Here is a 13,374-nt window from a genome sequence, read left to right on the forward strand (position 1 = left end):
GACATCATTTTCTGTTTAAGCAGTCCAATAACACGCTGTTGATATTTTAACATATGAAATTGGCAGTTTAAAGCTCCGATTGCCAAAGCTATAGAAATAACCACCTTTTTACGCCATCTATCCAGCGCCCTGTAGTCTCTATCAGAAGGGGTAGGAGTTTTAGCAGTAGAAGCCTTAATGCCCTTGGGCCCATGAGAAATGGTCTCTGGATCTGCAACCGGATTTTTGTAAAGGAACTTGTGGGACTCAGGAACCCTGTAGCATCTGTTAGGTTTACTAGGAGCCAGAGGCATGGAATCAGGGGCCAAACTGGATTCCGAGAACACATCAACAATGTCTAGTACAGGAGGTATAGCCAAAAGCCTATGCTGAGGTAGAAGGAAATCCCTAAGCCTCTGTTTTGAATCAGAAAATTCCTGGCTTTCCCAGTGGAAATGCTCCCTTAAAGTATGTAAAGTTTCCCCAAAAGAAAAATCCTCAGGAGGGGAAGCAGAGTGAATGGAATCCTCTGCATCAGAATCCTCATAAGTAGGTATGGACAAATCCAGGTCATCAGAAGAAACAGATTCCTGATCAGAAGATTCATAATCAAGCTCAGCCCTAGGCCTCTTGAGGGGGGGGGGGGTTGACTACCCCTTGATTAGAGTAATTAGATCTTCAGCCATTTTTATCATTTGTTTTTTAGGCACAGGGGCCTGAGCATGTGGCCTGGACGTTGGTTTTTAGACATGGATCGAGATTTAGGCATTAGTAATGAAGGCGGTGTCGATTTAATACGCAAGTCTGTAGGCCTGAATACACCCTAAGAAGCTAGTGCCTGCACAGCGGCTACGGACCCATCCATGGTAGAGACATCCACGGGTTCCATTGTTGGAAGTATCTCGCGGCATACCGGACTCCGAATGGGTCTCGGTAGAGGCCTGCGAATCAGAAGTAGCGTGTATCAGGGGCTGTGAAAGCACCTCACTGAGTACCAGTGGACTGGCTTAGGAGAAGCGTCGTCGGCAGTTTTGGACCTCGGCGGCTTGTCTCTGTCTTTATCTTTGCGTTTTTTCGGAATCCCGGTAGTAGGATGGCTAACCGACGACATTTCTGGATAATTAAACTGAGAACCAAAATATTTAGAGGCAAACCTGTACCGACGACAGATAGTGTGCTGATTAAATAAAGCATAAAACTGACAGCAAGGTACGTCGTGGTAAGGGCCTAGGCAAGGAATACAGTACGCATGAAAATCTTTATGAGGTATTTGCTTTCCACAAGTAATGCAATTAACTTTTACTGACATCGGTAAAGAGCAAGAAAAAGTTTCCCCAATGGGGTATTTAGCTTTAAGTTGAAGACTTTGGTTCCGAAACTTGAAAAAGAAAATTTCAGGAATTGGCCAACCGGCACTTGCAAACTGCTTCTGCTTCGGGCACCGCACGGCAAAAGACACAGATGTAATGGCATCGGCTGCATGTTTTATACCCCTGATGACCTGATGTCATGGAAGAAGGGACAGCAACCGACGCAGGACCCAAGACTTTGTTAATCAGGCCGACTGAGGGCAACCTGCCAGCAGATTACCCAAATGTAATGACTGCAACAGTGAAACACAAAGAACATCTGCACTTGTGCAAATGTGCAGAATGCCGAATGTGGAAATGTCAAATCCATGATTGTGCAGGCGTGTAAGTGACGTGGAATTCCCTGTGTTCGTGATGTGAGGTGTGGTATGTGGATGCAGCTGGAGATTCACATAAGTTATGTTTTATTAGGGGGTTTGGTAGGGATTTTAGTGTGTGTGAGTGTGTTTGGAGTTCTGAGGTATGGGTTAGGGTATGTAGGTAAGATTGTGAGTGTGTCAGTGTTGAGAGTGGTGTATTTGTACGTATGTGATGTTTGTTTGTGCAAGGGGAGTGTAGAATGTGTAGGGGTGGTTTCTGTGTGTTTGTGTTTATAGTGCGACCTCGTAGTTAGTATATATAAGTGGAGGGGATGTGGGGGCATAGCAGGGGGGCTTGCCCCCCTGTTTATATGTAGGGTCTGCACGTGTGTTTGTTTTGTTGGTTTGTAGTATAGGGAGGAAGGTGTATGTGCGCTTGTTTGTGTATGGAGTGTCTATGTGGGCAGTTGCGATTTTGAATTTCGCAGTTTTGGGGTTTCGTGTTTTTAAGTTTTTGGCATTAGAGTCTTGAGATACTAAATTTCAGGATTGTAAAGTGAAACTATATATATCTATATATATATATATATATATATATCTATATATATATATATATATATATATATATATCTATTTATATATATCTATATATATATCTATATCTATTTATATCTATATATATCTATTTATATCTATTTATATCTATATATATCTATATATATCTATATATATATATATATCTATATCTATATATCTATATATATCTATATCTATATATATATATATCTATATCTATATATCTATATATCACACAAAAACTATTATATATACATATATACATACACACACACACATATATATATATATATATATATATATATATATATATATATATATATATATATATATATAAAAACACACACACCAACACACGTGTATAAAAGATACACAGACAAAACATTAAACAGTGTAATTCTTGTTTATAAGGTAAGGAACATAACAGAGTACGGGACATTAAAAGGCGGTATTACAGGAGCAGTTATAGGAGACGTGAAATCAACAAGTAACTTGATTTGTACTCAACTGCAAAGGACAGTACAGCATTCATTAGAACATACCACACATTTTCTGGAAACATTTTTTTTTTTTTTGTTAGGGCGATTTGTAAAACTGGATATACTGAGGTTAGGCTAAGGGAGATTATTTGGTTTAGTACAGTGAGATGCACAATGGTAATTAACTAAAGGTATAGTATCTGTATTTTAAAGCAATATTCAGTAGGACTACGATGGAAAAGAAATTTAGGTGGAGTTAAAGCCGACTCAGACAGAAGAGTTTACCCCAGGGGAGAGGTACAGTGACACATCCAAGTATTCTTGAAATATTAAATATTTAAGTGAGGAGTTGAATTAAATTGAGTTTGCTGATCTGTTGGATGAAGGTTGGTGGAAGGATCCAGATTTCAGCAACATAATTAGAGCAAAAGAAGTCACAGTGGAAGTTATGGAAAGGTGTGGTATTGGTCAGGAATTTATCAAAGGAGTGAAGCTTTCTAGTGGAAACATGCCAGTGAAGAAAATTCTTAAGGGATGGGCAGCTGCCTGGGTAGTGTAAAATATCATGGTTATTTTGAGTTGACAGTAGTAAGTAGTCTGGGTATTCACACCAACTGAGTTCTTTTATGGCAGTGCAGAGGTGGTTTTGTTGTTTACACTTTAAGCAAGCCTATCTATTTTATTGTAGCACTACAGTGTTTGCAAACTTGTGAAGATGGGAGCAGGATATGAGTGTGTGGTAAGCAGACAAGTAGTTGCTGTGCACTTGGGTGCATGCGGTTATGTAGGATTCTGCCCTTTACAGCAGACTAAATTTTGGTTTGGTTTCCTTGCTAAAGGTCAGGCATGGTGGTCAAATTTAGATTTTCATCAGTGACAGAATTGCTTTTTTTTTTAAATGGCTTTATTTAACATCACATATTGCCTACCGACATGAATATACATTCAATTATAAGAGGAAAAAACACTATAAAATGTTTTCATGTATTATATAAATATGATTTCTGTCTTATTCAATTTAACTTTAGACTGTCCAACTCTTACCTTCTCTGAAAAATCACTCCTCCTCCTGAACATTATTCTTTATGTACTAATCCCACAGATTCCATTTATTTCTAATGCAGTTTGCTCCTTCCCTTTTCTAAAGTTCAATACTACAATTATTTTACCTCCTTTACAACATTCAATAATTGTTACAGTTTGTTTCTGATTTCCATTTCCTAATAATTGCTTTTTGGCAGACAAAAGCATTAGAACTTAGTAAGTCCTTACTGTGTCTAGGAACATAGTTTCTAAATCCCAGCTCAAGAGTAACTTCCTTAGTTAAAGTAGTTTGCCCCCTCCCAACATTTCTGATAAAAGCACCATACAGTGAATTTCTAAAATTCATCAACTCACTGTATTCAGAAAAATATGTTCCTAGGTACACCTCTCTTATTATCGCACCTCCAGCAATTGCTGTCTACTGGTGAAAAAACTCTCGAGTCTACTTGGGGTATAAACATACCTATGCAAACACTTCCATACAAAAATCCTAAACCTTATAGATTTTTTTTGCATATTTGGAAGCCATACAAATATACTCCAACTGTTTCTGTGTAAATTGCCTTTACATTCTCATTTCCCAGTCTTTTCCACCTACTTCTGACTGACTGATTCTTGAAGTTATCACGCATAATTATGCCCTAGTAATTATCACTTTTTAACCGCAGCTTCTGTTTCAGACTCAGCTATATAAACTCAACCAGAGCTTTTCTTTCATTTAACAGTCTCCTATTCATTTCTCTGTGCCTACGCTCTTATCAATCCCTAGTAGGGAAGACAGTCTCCAACCAAAAGATCAAACTTCTGCTTGGCTTCAACCCATTCTAAGATTTTTCCCTCCCTAGTTATATGCTCCAGATAACTGGATTCCTTTATCAATTTTCTCCAACAAATTCCAGCTATTTCATGACTATTTTTGTGGCCCTATTTGCAGTAACCCCATTGGTAAAATCTCCTTTCTCCAGTCGCATATTGATTTAGTTTTCAAAATATTTTCAACACCTGGGACTTTTGTGTGGGAAATACTCAATTGTTGCATCACCCGATGACAGAAGGGTGTACTTAGTTTTACACTGGAGTTCATCTTGGGGGTGAACAGCATTAACATTTTTTTGTGGGGTTAGTACAAGGTTGGCCATTTTAGTCCAGCTTCAAATGAGGTGAAGGGGAGTTGGGAGATGTCCTGTAGTTCAGAAATTGGCAGGGCAGAAAATGGTTGAAAAATCAGCAACCTGGATAATGGCTAAGTAAGTGGTGACAAAAGGAAAGTTATTGATGCATATGCTGAAAAGTAGGGGGCCAAGTATTGAGTCTTGGGGTCTTCCAACTAATATTAAACTAAATGTGGGATAGGACTGCTGCCATTTTGTAATTTGGGTCCTGTAAGTAAGACAGGTACTAAACCATTCTAGGTCTGAGGAAGAAAGACCAAGGGATGAGAACTAGCAGAATAGTTCTGAGTGAGAAACTATATTGAAAGCTTTTGATAAGTCAAGGAAGACTGACTTCACAAGGTAATTGCCATTTCTTCTTTTGCAAATAAGGACAGGGAGGAGAGTGCAATGTCAGTGCTGCTGGAGGGATAAAAACCATGAGAGAATGGGGAAAGGAAACTGACTGAAGATACGTCGGTAGTTGAGAGTGAATGTACTTCTCAATGATCAAGTAAGGCAACGGGTCTTCTCAATGATCAAGCAAGGCAACGGGTCTGAAGAGAGTTTTCAGTGGAGGGACCACCATTAAGTCATGGCAGGATACAGAACAAGGACTCCTGTACAGATCTGTTTACATGGGCAGAAACATGGTAGGCAATGGCATCAGCAGCTAATTTGGAGATGCTCTGTTGGGAGGCTGCCTGGGGCTAGAATGGCTAGCTTTAGTTGAGTAAAATATGCTTTATAGTGATGGTGGGTGCAGGCTGAAGACTACAGTGGTTAAGGTTGTTAGCAGAGAGAGATTAGGCTGGTGGAACTGAATTAGAGTTGTTTGTAGTTAAAGTGTTTTGACTGTACTGATGAAATGGCTATTAAACATACATACGGTGTTAAAAGTCAATATCAGATGGTTAGGGGGTTGGGTGGGTTTCTCAGGATTTAGGAAGTGGCTGATGATTAGTGAGACCTTTCTGTGAGTTTTATAATGTAGGTCCGGACAACTGGTATTTGTTATTTTTTTAATTAAAGGTGACTCTGACTTTTGTTATTATTTTTTAGCTGATGACAGGACTGACAGTTTGCAGGAGCTTTGTTGGTTCACCATGTACCCCCATGCTTTATCTCTGCATCTCAGTAGTCTGGCTGTGAGATTTAGCCAAGGCTAAGATTAGATTTAACTATTTTCTTAAACTGGGGTTGCTGGTTTAGGAAATTGCAAAAGTATCATTGAAGTGATGTATGTCACAGTCTAAGGAAAGATATTTTAATATGCTCCAATTACAGAGTTTGGATTGTGTTAATAAGTTACCTTTATTAAATTATTTCCTAACAAAGTTGTAGAATTCAGGTTTGGAGGATTTAGCGAGTATGAAGATCACATATGTGGGATAGGGTTACCAACACAGTTTGGTATAACTCCACACAGACTGGGCTACATTTCCGGGGTAAGTAGTTAACATCCAGTCTAGGATTGTTTCTTTACCACTGGTTTTGCTGTACCTAGTCAGGACATTGATTGACTGAAGTTGTAAAACTGATGGCAGGACAAGGATGTATTCTGGTTGGATGTCTAAGACCAACCATCTGAGAAAGTCCAGTTTACAATACCATCTCATAGGACGATGGTTTCAAGAGATATGCTTTCATGTGCCACATCTAGTGCATCTTCAATTGTGGACAGGTTGGTTGTACAGTTGGGTGAATGTAAAGAGCTATTAAACAAACTATTTTACAATTAATTTGTAAGGCTTTTACCAGTATTTCATCATTGGAGAAGGAGGAAATTGCCCTGGAAGAGAGCCTAAGCTGCAAATGGTTTGAAAATTTAACTGCCATGCCACCTAATCCCTTGAGGAGTTGGTTGGGGTTGAGAACACTTTAACCGGATGGGAGTATATGCTCATTGAGTACATGTTCATTGGTGTTGTGTTTGGTTTTACACAGGTTTCAGTTAATATATGATATGATATCAGGGCAATGGAGGAGACCACAAGCATGAAATAAGTCTAGTTTATTGCACAAGCTTTTTATGTCGAGATGAAAAAGTGAGTGGCACAAGGAGATGAAAAAGTGAGTGGCACAAGAAGAGTAGAGAAACTGCTAGCGGTTTTCATAGTTCCATAGGTTAATACTAGGCTAGCTATCCTTGAGGGTCATTTTAAGCCTAGCCAACTTCCCTCAAATAGGAGAATCAATCCTTGTAAATGGTGTTTGTGAGGTAAACACCTTCCCACCAGAAAAAGTGAACCTAAGGTGGTTATTTTCTAGGTTCACAAGTTCATAGATAAATATTAGGCTATCAGTCTGCAGACTATTACAAGCCTGGCTAATAACCAGAGGTCAGAACCAAACCCTGTACCTTGCATGTCTTGGGTAAAGACCTTAAACAGTATGTCAACCCTTCTCTACTTTTAAAAGCATCTTAGGCAGAGCCCCTCACCGACTCTCTTCAAGAGAAATCTTGACGAATGGATGGATGATCGTTGGTTTACCCTGGGGGTCATCTCTGTGTCATTGCTAGACAGAGGCACAGTAAACTAAATTTAAATTGTACACTTTTGTATCATTACATGGGGTGGTGAAAGCCACATACACTTTGGCTAGGCTTATAAATGCCCTAGGGCAGATAGCTTAGTACTATACTATGAAACTAGAAAGCAAAATGGAAAGAAGCCGTGTTTCAACAAGGACAGATTAAGATTTTGGATGCAGTCCCTTAAGGGGAACAATAACAATCATGCAGAATATTGCATTTACGAATTTGCATAAAGTGTTTTGAAAACTAAGCCAACACGGGAATGGAAAAGAGATATTTTACCAATATGAGAGACTGCAAGTAGAGTCACAGAAAAGAGTCAAGAGGGAACAGGAATTTACCAGAAAATACTGTGAGCAAGTAAATATAGAAGGGAAAGTCAGACAGTGGGATGAAGCCAAGCAGAAGTCTGAACTGCAGAGCAGAGACTGCCTTCCCTCAAAGCAATTGATAAAGTATAGGCCAAGTGAAAGAGATACAGGAGTGTTAAATAAAAGACCAGCTTATAGGGGATTCTAGTACAGAAGCTGTAGTTAAGAAAAAAATAATTAATATGGCATATAAATAATGTATGCTAAATATAGGAAGAATCAATAAGACATTAGAAAAGACTGGCAAATGAGAATGGAAAGACAATATACAAAGGAGCAGTTTAAGCATATTTGCATGGCTCCAAAATTTACAAAATATTTAGAAGATTTAGGATATTTCCATGGAAGTGTTTGTACAGGTGTTTTTTTTTCAACTACCTATGCATTTATATTGGGCTAACCGGGATAGAGCACTGATCCCATTGGACTTGTTCAGTGTCAGCCTGGGGTAAACACAGCAGATACACCCCATTAAATAAAGAGTGAACAACAACATGCAATACATTATAGCCAGAGTTTGCTTGAGGGTATAAGTGCAATATAAAAATGAGACAGAGTGACTGAAAAAACACAACACATACACAAATTGTACACAGAGTGGAAATCAGAGCTGGTATGCTGAAAGAATCACAACCAAAATTGTATGTACAAGGAAGAAAGTAGGAGGTTAAGCTATGTGACCAGAGAAATAGCAGTTGCATTTTCCTAGAGTCTTGAAATGAGCTTTTATTTTTTATAGGAAAAATGTGGTAAGAAGAATGATCATTGAGAAATGAAGGGAAAGATTTCCCACAGTTTAGTGTCAATGGCTGTGAAAGTATGGTCTGTACAGTGAAGCCTAGTATAGGAGGAATGGAGGAAAGGACACAAGTGGTTAAGATTTCAACAAGTACACTTCAGAGAATTTTTCAACAGTTGGAGGTGTGATGGGAAAGACAGCGGTACTTGGGAGCAAAGGTTTTGGGAATGTAATGAGTTAGTAAGACCAGAGAAAATTCCATACAAGACACCGTCAGAGAAATGTTGGGGAAGCAAATTATTGTAAATGGGGAAAGAATACTTTTGAAACGGGATATGAAACTAAACTGCCTTGACAGAGTAAAACCCTAATAAGTTTGATTCTGTTGGCTGCAAAAAAAAAAAAAAAAAAAGAGCAGAAAATGGAAATCAAAAACCAAACCACCCATAATAAATGCTGAACGTTGTTGTAAAGAAAGTACAATGATTGGAGGTGGGATTGTTAGAAAAGAGAGGGGGCTAACTATGGAAATACATGGAACCTGTGGGAACACCACATGCAGAATAATGATCAGAAAGAATAACATTTCACCGAAGGCATAACTTGAGCGAGCCAAGTACTATTAAATTTCAATAACTGTTAAAAAAAATTACCATATAGGAATATACATTACACACAAGTATGTGGATAACATGTGTGCACATATAATGCATATATGAAAAAGAAAAATCTATGTAATAGTTTCTTTAAAAATGTAGAGATACGCATGTCACTTGTAAAATGTGGCGTTAAAAGTGTTTACATACATAAGATTCTGGTATAGCAAAATTCATGACAAGAAACAAGTTAAAAATGAGGTAATGCACACATAAATCCCAAAGGTTTTAAACAATTCAGCTTAATCTCAGGATAAAAAAAAAAAAAAAAAAAAGATCAATGGCAGTAGAAAAGGTGCCAGGCTGGCAACACGACATCGTAAAACTCCACTGCCAATCCTGAGCGAACAGGTGATCTGCTGTGGCAACCCGTCACCAGGAAAAAGCCAGAAAAAGAAATGTAAATAAAACCTGAACATGTGATTAACAGAAAGGTGAAAGTAACAAAAAATAAAGAGAGAGAAAAAATAAACAGACTGAAAACATACGTGCTGACAATAACTAAATGCATCCACAATCATAAATTTAAGTATTACAAGCTAGGAAAGTACTTGTAAAGCTTCACTTTAGAACAAGTTTAAAGCAGCTGCAGTGGCTATTCAATGGGTGCATATACAGTAAATAAACTTCCATTGGCTGCTTACCTGGACCCCCAGACAACCACGGCTGTGGCACTATGAACCCTTTATCTTGCAATCACCATATTTTGGAGCCAAAAGCAAAGGACTGCCCTTTTGAGTCTGTGAAAGAAAGAGAAAAACTATTGAACTAAGTCTCAAAAAAATTCCTTTCCCAACAAATCAAGAATAAAAACATGAAGTCTCTCTTCCCAATCCTTTCTAACCTTCTCCGATTGATTCTTACAGTTATCATGCAATATTTTATATGCTCTACTAATTATTCCTTTTTAATAGCTGCTTCTGTTCTAGATTCTACTAAAAACTCTACCGGTGCTGGTCTTTCATTTAGGACCCCCCCCTTATTTCTTTATCTTTGCCTATACCCTAATTGAAGTCATCCCTTTCGGCAGAATCTTTCTCCATTCCTATGTTGGCTTAGTTCTTGGTATACTTTCTGCTGCTTTACAGATATAATATTCTGTATGATTATTGTTATTTTCCTTAAAGGCCTGCATCCAAAATCCCAGTCTCTCAGTGTTTCTTGAGCTTCCTCTGTTTTCATCAACATCCCTTCCCAGTTTTAATTACAGTTTCCTGCTTGTGCTATGCATAGGAGTCTAAACTATGTAGCTCTGAAATAGCCCTTCAAATCGGGTAATCCCAATTCACCTTGTTCTACTGGAAGAATCAGTTTATCCCACTTGACTCTTGATGTCTTCCCCTTCCCAGATAAAGTCCTTCAGCACTTTACTGCTATCCACAACTTTTCCTCTGCTTGATAAAAAAAAATATGCCTGACCTGTTTATCAGACTAATGGGACTAAAACATTTTAACTGCTTATCTCTTACTATCCATATCCATATAACAAAGCTTTCAGTTTCTCAGTTTTTGTATTATCTTTCACTTTGTCTCTTCCCACATATCTTTCACGGCCACACCAGAATCATTTTTAATCCATACTCTTAAATACTTAATTTTATCATGTTCCCATAAATATGGATATTGCTGAACCAATTCATATGTGGGTACTTAGCCTCATTAATTTTGCATCCCAAAAAGATCTGAAACTGTCTCAAAATGTTCCACAACACTGTAAAGTCTCATTCTGGTTTTGTCAGGTATAAAATAAGGGCCTATGTTTAGCCACTTAACAAAAATTCCATCTAACAGCTAAATATCAAAACCTAAGCATCAAAAGTTCACTTACTGAACATTCATTTTGGTGAGTGAGTGAGACAGGGACATAACTAATTGCCAAACACATCCCCATCTCACAGAATGAAGTATTTCAAACCCATCCAGGTGGAGGGCTTCACTCCAACACCCCTCAATGAGAGGGGGGGTTGCCCCCCCCACACCCATCCTAATCACATATACCAACTCAGAGACTGCCCTACAGTGGGGAAAAGGGCAGACGGGGAAGTGTTGGACAACTAGTTATTTTCACTGCCTCACTCGTTTGCTGAAATGAATGTTCGCTAAGAGAACATTCGATGTTCAGCCATTCAACTGAATTTTCATTTGATGGCTGAACATAGACCCATAAAATATCATCTGAAAAAAAAAGAGCCAGTTTTTCTTTACTACCATACCAATTAATGTATATCCTTGAATTTCTGAATCCCTTATTTTCTTTGCCAGTGGTTCTTAATATAAGGCAAATAACAAAACAGAAAGGACGACACCCCTGCCTGGTTCCTCTGCTCAAGCAGGAATTATCAGAGAGGACGCCCCTACTTTAATTTTCACCTCTGAGCCCTCATATATCCTTCCTAACCAATCTTATAATTTTTTCAGGAAATGTAAATGCTTCCATTACCCTGCTTGTAAAGTCCCAGCTTACTCTGTCAAATGCTTTCTCTGCATCAAGACCTACCACTAACAATGGTATTTTCTAAAATTCTGCTTCCCCCTGGATCATCAGTGTTCTGTTAATGTTGTCAAATGTTTGCCTCCCCTCCAAAAAAAAACACACTGATCCAGATCTATGAATTTTGGCATTACTTTTGCCATTCTTTTAGCCATTATAGGCATGAACACTTTATAATCATGGTTTAGTACTGAAATGGGCCTGTATGATGCTGTATCTGATGGATCATTACCCTCATTTGGTATTATAGCTACTACCCATTTCTTCTAGGATGTTGGCACTTCTCATAAAATACTGTTAAAGAACACCTTCCAGATCTTTATCATTTTTTCCTCCTAGCTTCCATAGGAATACCATCTATTCCTGGGGACCTTCTTGTAGATTGGTTACACATCATAATTTTAAAGTCATCTCTTCTTATCCTAACCATTAGTAATTGAGCGTCTTCTACCTCTAACCTTGGTATATTTAATTCTTCCATAAGCATTTCCATTTGTATTTTTTCTTGATTTCCATATACTCTTCTTTATATAGACTTTTACATTATTTCCAAAATATTCCTAACAATTAATTTATTTCAGTATGTACAGTAAGTGTGCCTTGAGGATATTTTGAAAACAAGAAGCTTTGTAAAAGGCAGAATTTAACAAAAGATGAGAATTCTGCATTGAAAAGTTTGGTAAATAACGAACATAATTATTCCCCCTGCTGACAAGGAAGGTCCTATTGCTGTTTTAGACAGATGCTGGTATGAAAATGAGATCAAAGAAATGCTTAGTAATAGTATTTTTTATGCTATTAAGAATGTAAAATCCCACGATTGGAAAAACTCCCTGGTCAGCCTCAGTAAGAAGCAGAGATTCCTCAAAATCCTCCAAATCTAGTTGTTGTTGTCTTTCAACTTTTCCCGGTTAGGGGTTGCCACAGCAGAACTCCGGTCCGCTAATGATTGGCAGTAGATTTTGAAGAACGCCGAGGTGCCAGCTCGACGTTCAACCTTCAACAAAGGCACGCCCATTTAGCTAGTTATGAAAACAAAATCGCCACTGATTCTAAAACCAACCACAAAGCATTCTATAGCTATGTCAAGAATCTCAATGGCAACACTCAGATCTGTTCCGAGTTACAGCACAATCACACTAAATATACAGAACCAACTGATATTGCCAACATCCTGCCAGATAGGTTCAGTGCTAACTTTACCCCCCTCTCACCCACTAAAGGGGCCACCTTTATACCAGAAGAATGCAAAGTTCCTGTAATCACGGCTGCACAGGTAAAAAAACCTCACTCTCCAAAGCCAAGAACACAGCATCCATGGGACTTGACAACATCCCAGGCTGCCTTCTACATGAACTACAGAATGAACTGGCACCCCACCTAAGTACCATGTTCAATCACAGCCTCACCTCAGGCTTTGTGCCCATTGAATGGTGCACCGCGAACATTAGCAAACTCCACAAAGGGGGGGCCACAACAGACCTCGGAACTACCACCCCATTAGCCTGACGAGCCTGGTCTACAAGGCCATGTAACGTATCATCATGGAACTCCTAAACAAAGACATTGGAGATCTCCAAACTCTGGACCCCACACAGTTTGGGTTTGTAAAAGGCAGATCATGTCTCCTAAACCTGACACACTTCTTTGAAGCAGGTCACCAAAGCCACAGATGAGGGT

At 38.6% G+C, this 13,374-nt stretch overlaps 1 protein-coding gene across 1 annotated transcript in view; it reads right to left on the reverse strand.

Annotated features, from left to right (window-relative positions):
- The window catches only part of KDM4B (lysine demethylase 4B), a gene marked incomplete in the record, with an annotated part of 3,340,808 nt that overhangs the window by 3,154,785 nt on the left and 172,649 nt on the right, over positions 1–13,374 (reverse strand). Inside the window, 1 exon segment of the mRNA XM_044054047.1 lies at positions 9,848–9,943.

The sequence above is a fragment of the Protopterus annectens genome, chromosome 13.part0 (genome assembly GCF_019279795.1).
Source record: "Protopterus annectens isolate FY-2018-M chromosome 13.part0, PAN1.0, whole genome shotgun sequence".
NCBI classification, from domain to species: Eukaryota; Metazoa; Chordata; order Ceratodontiformes; family Protopteridae; genus Protopterus; species Protopterus annectens.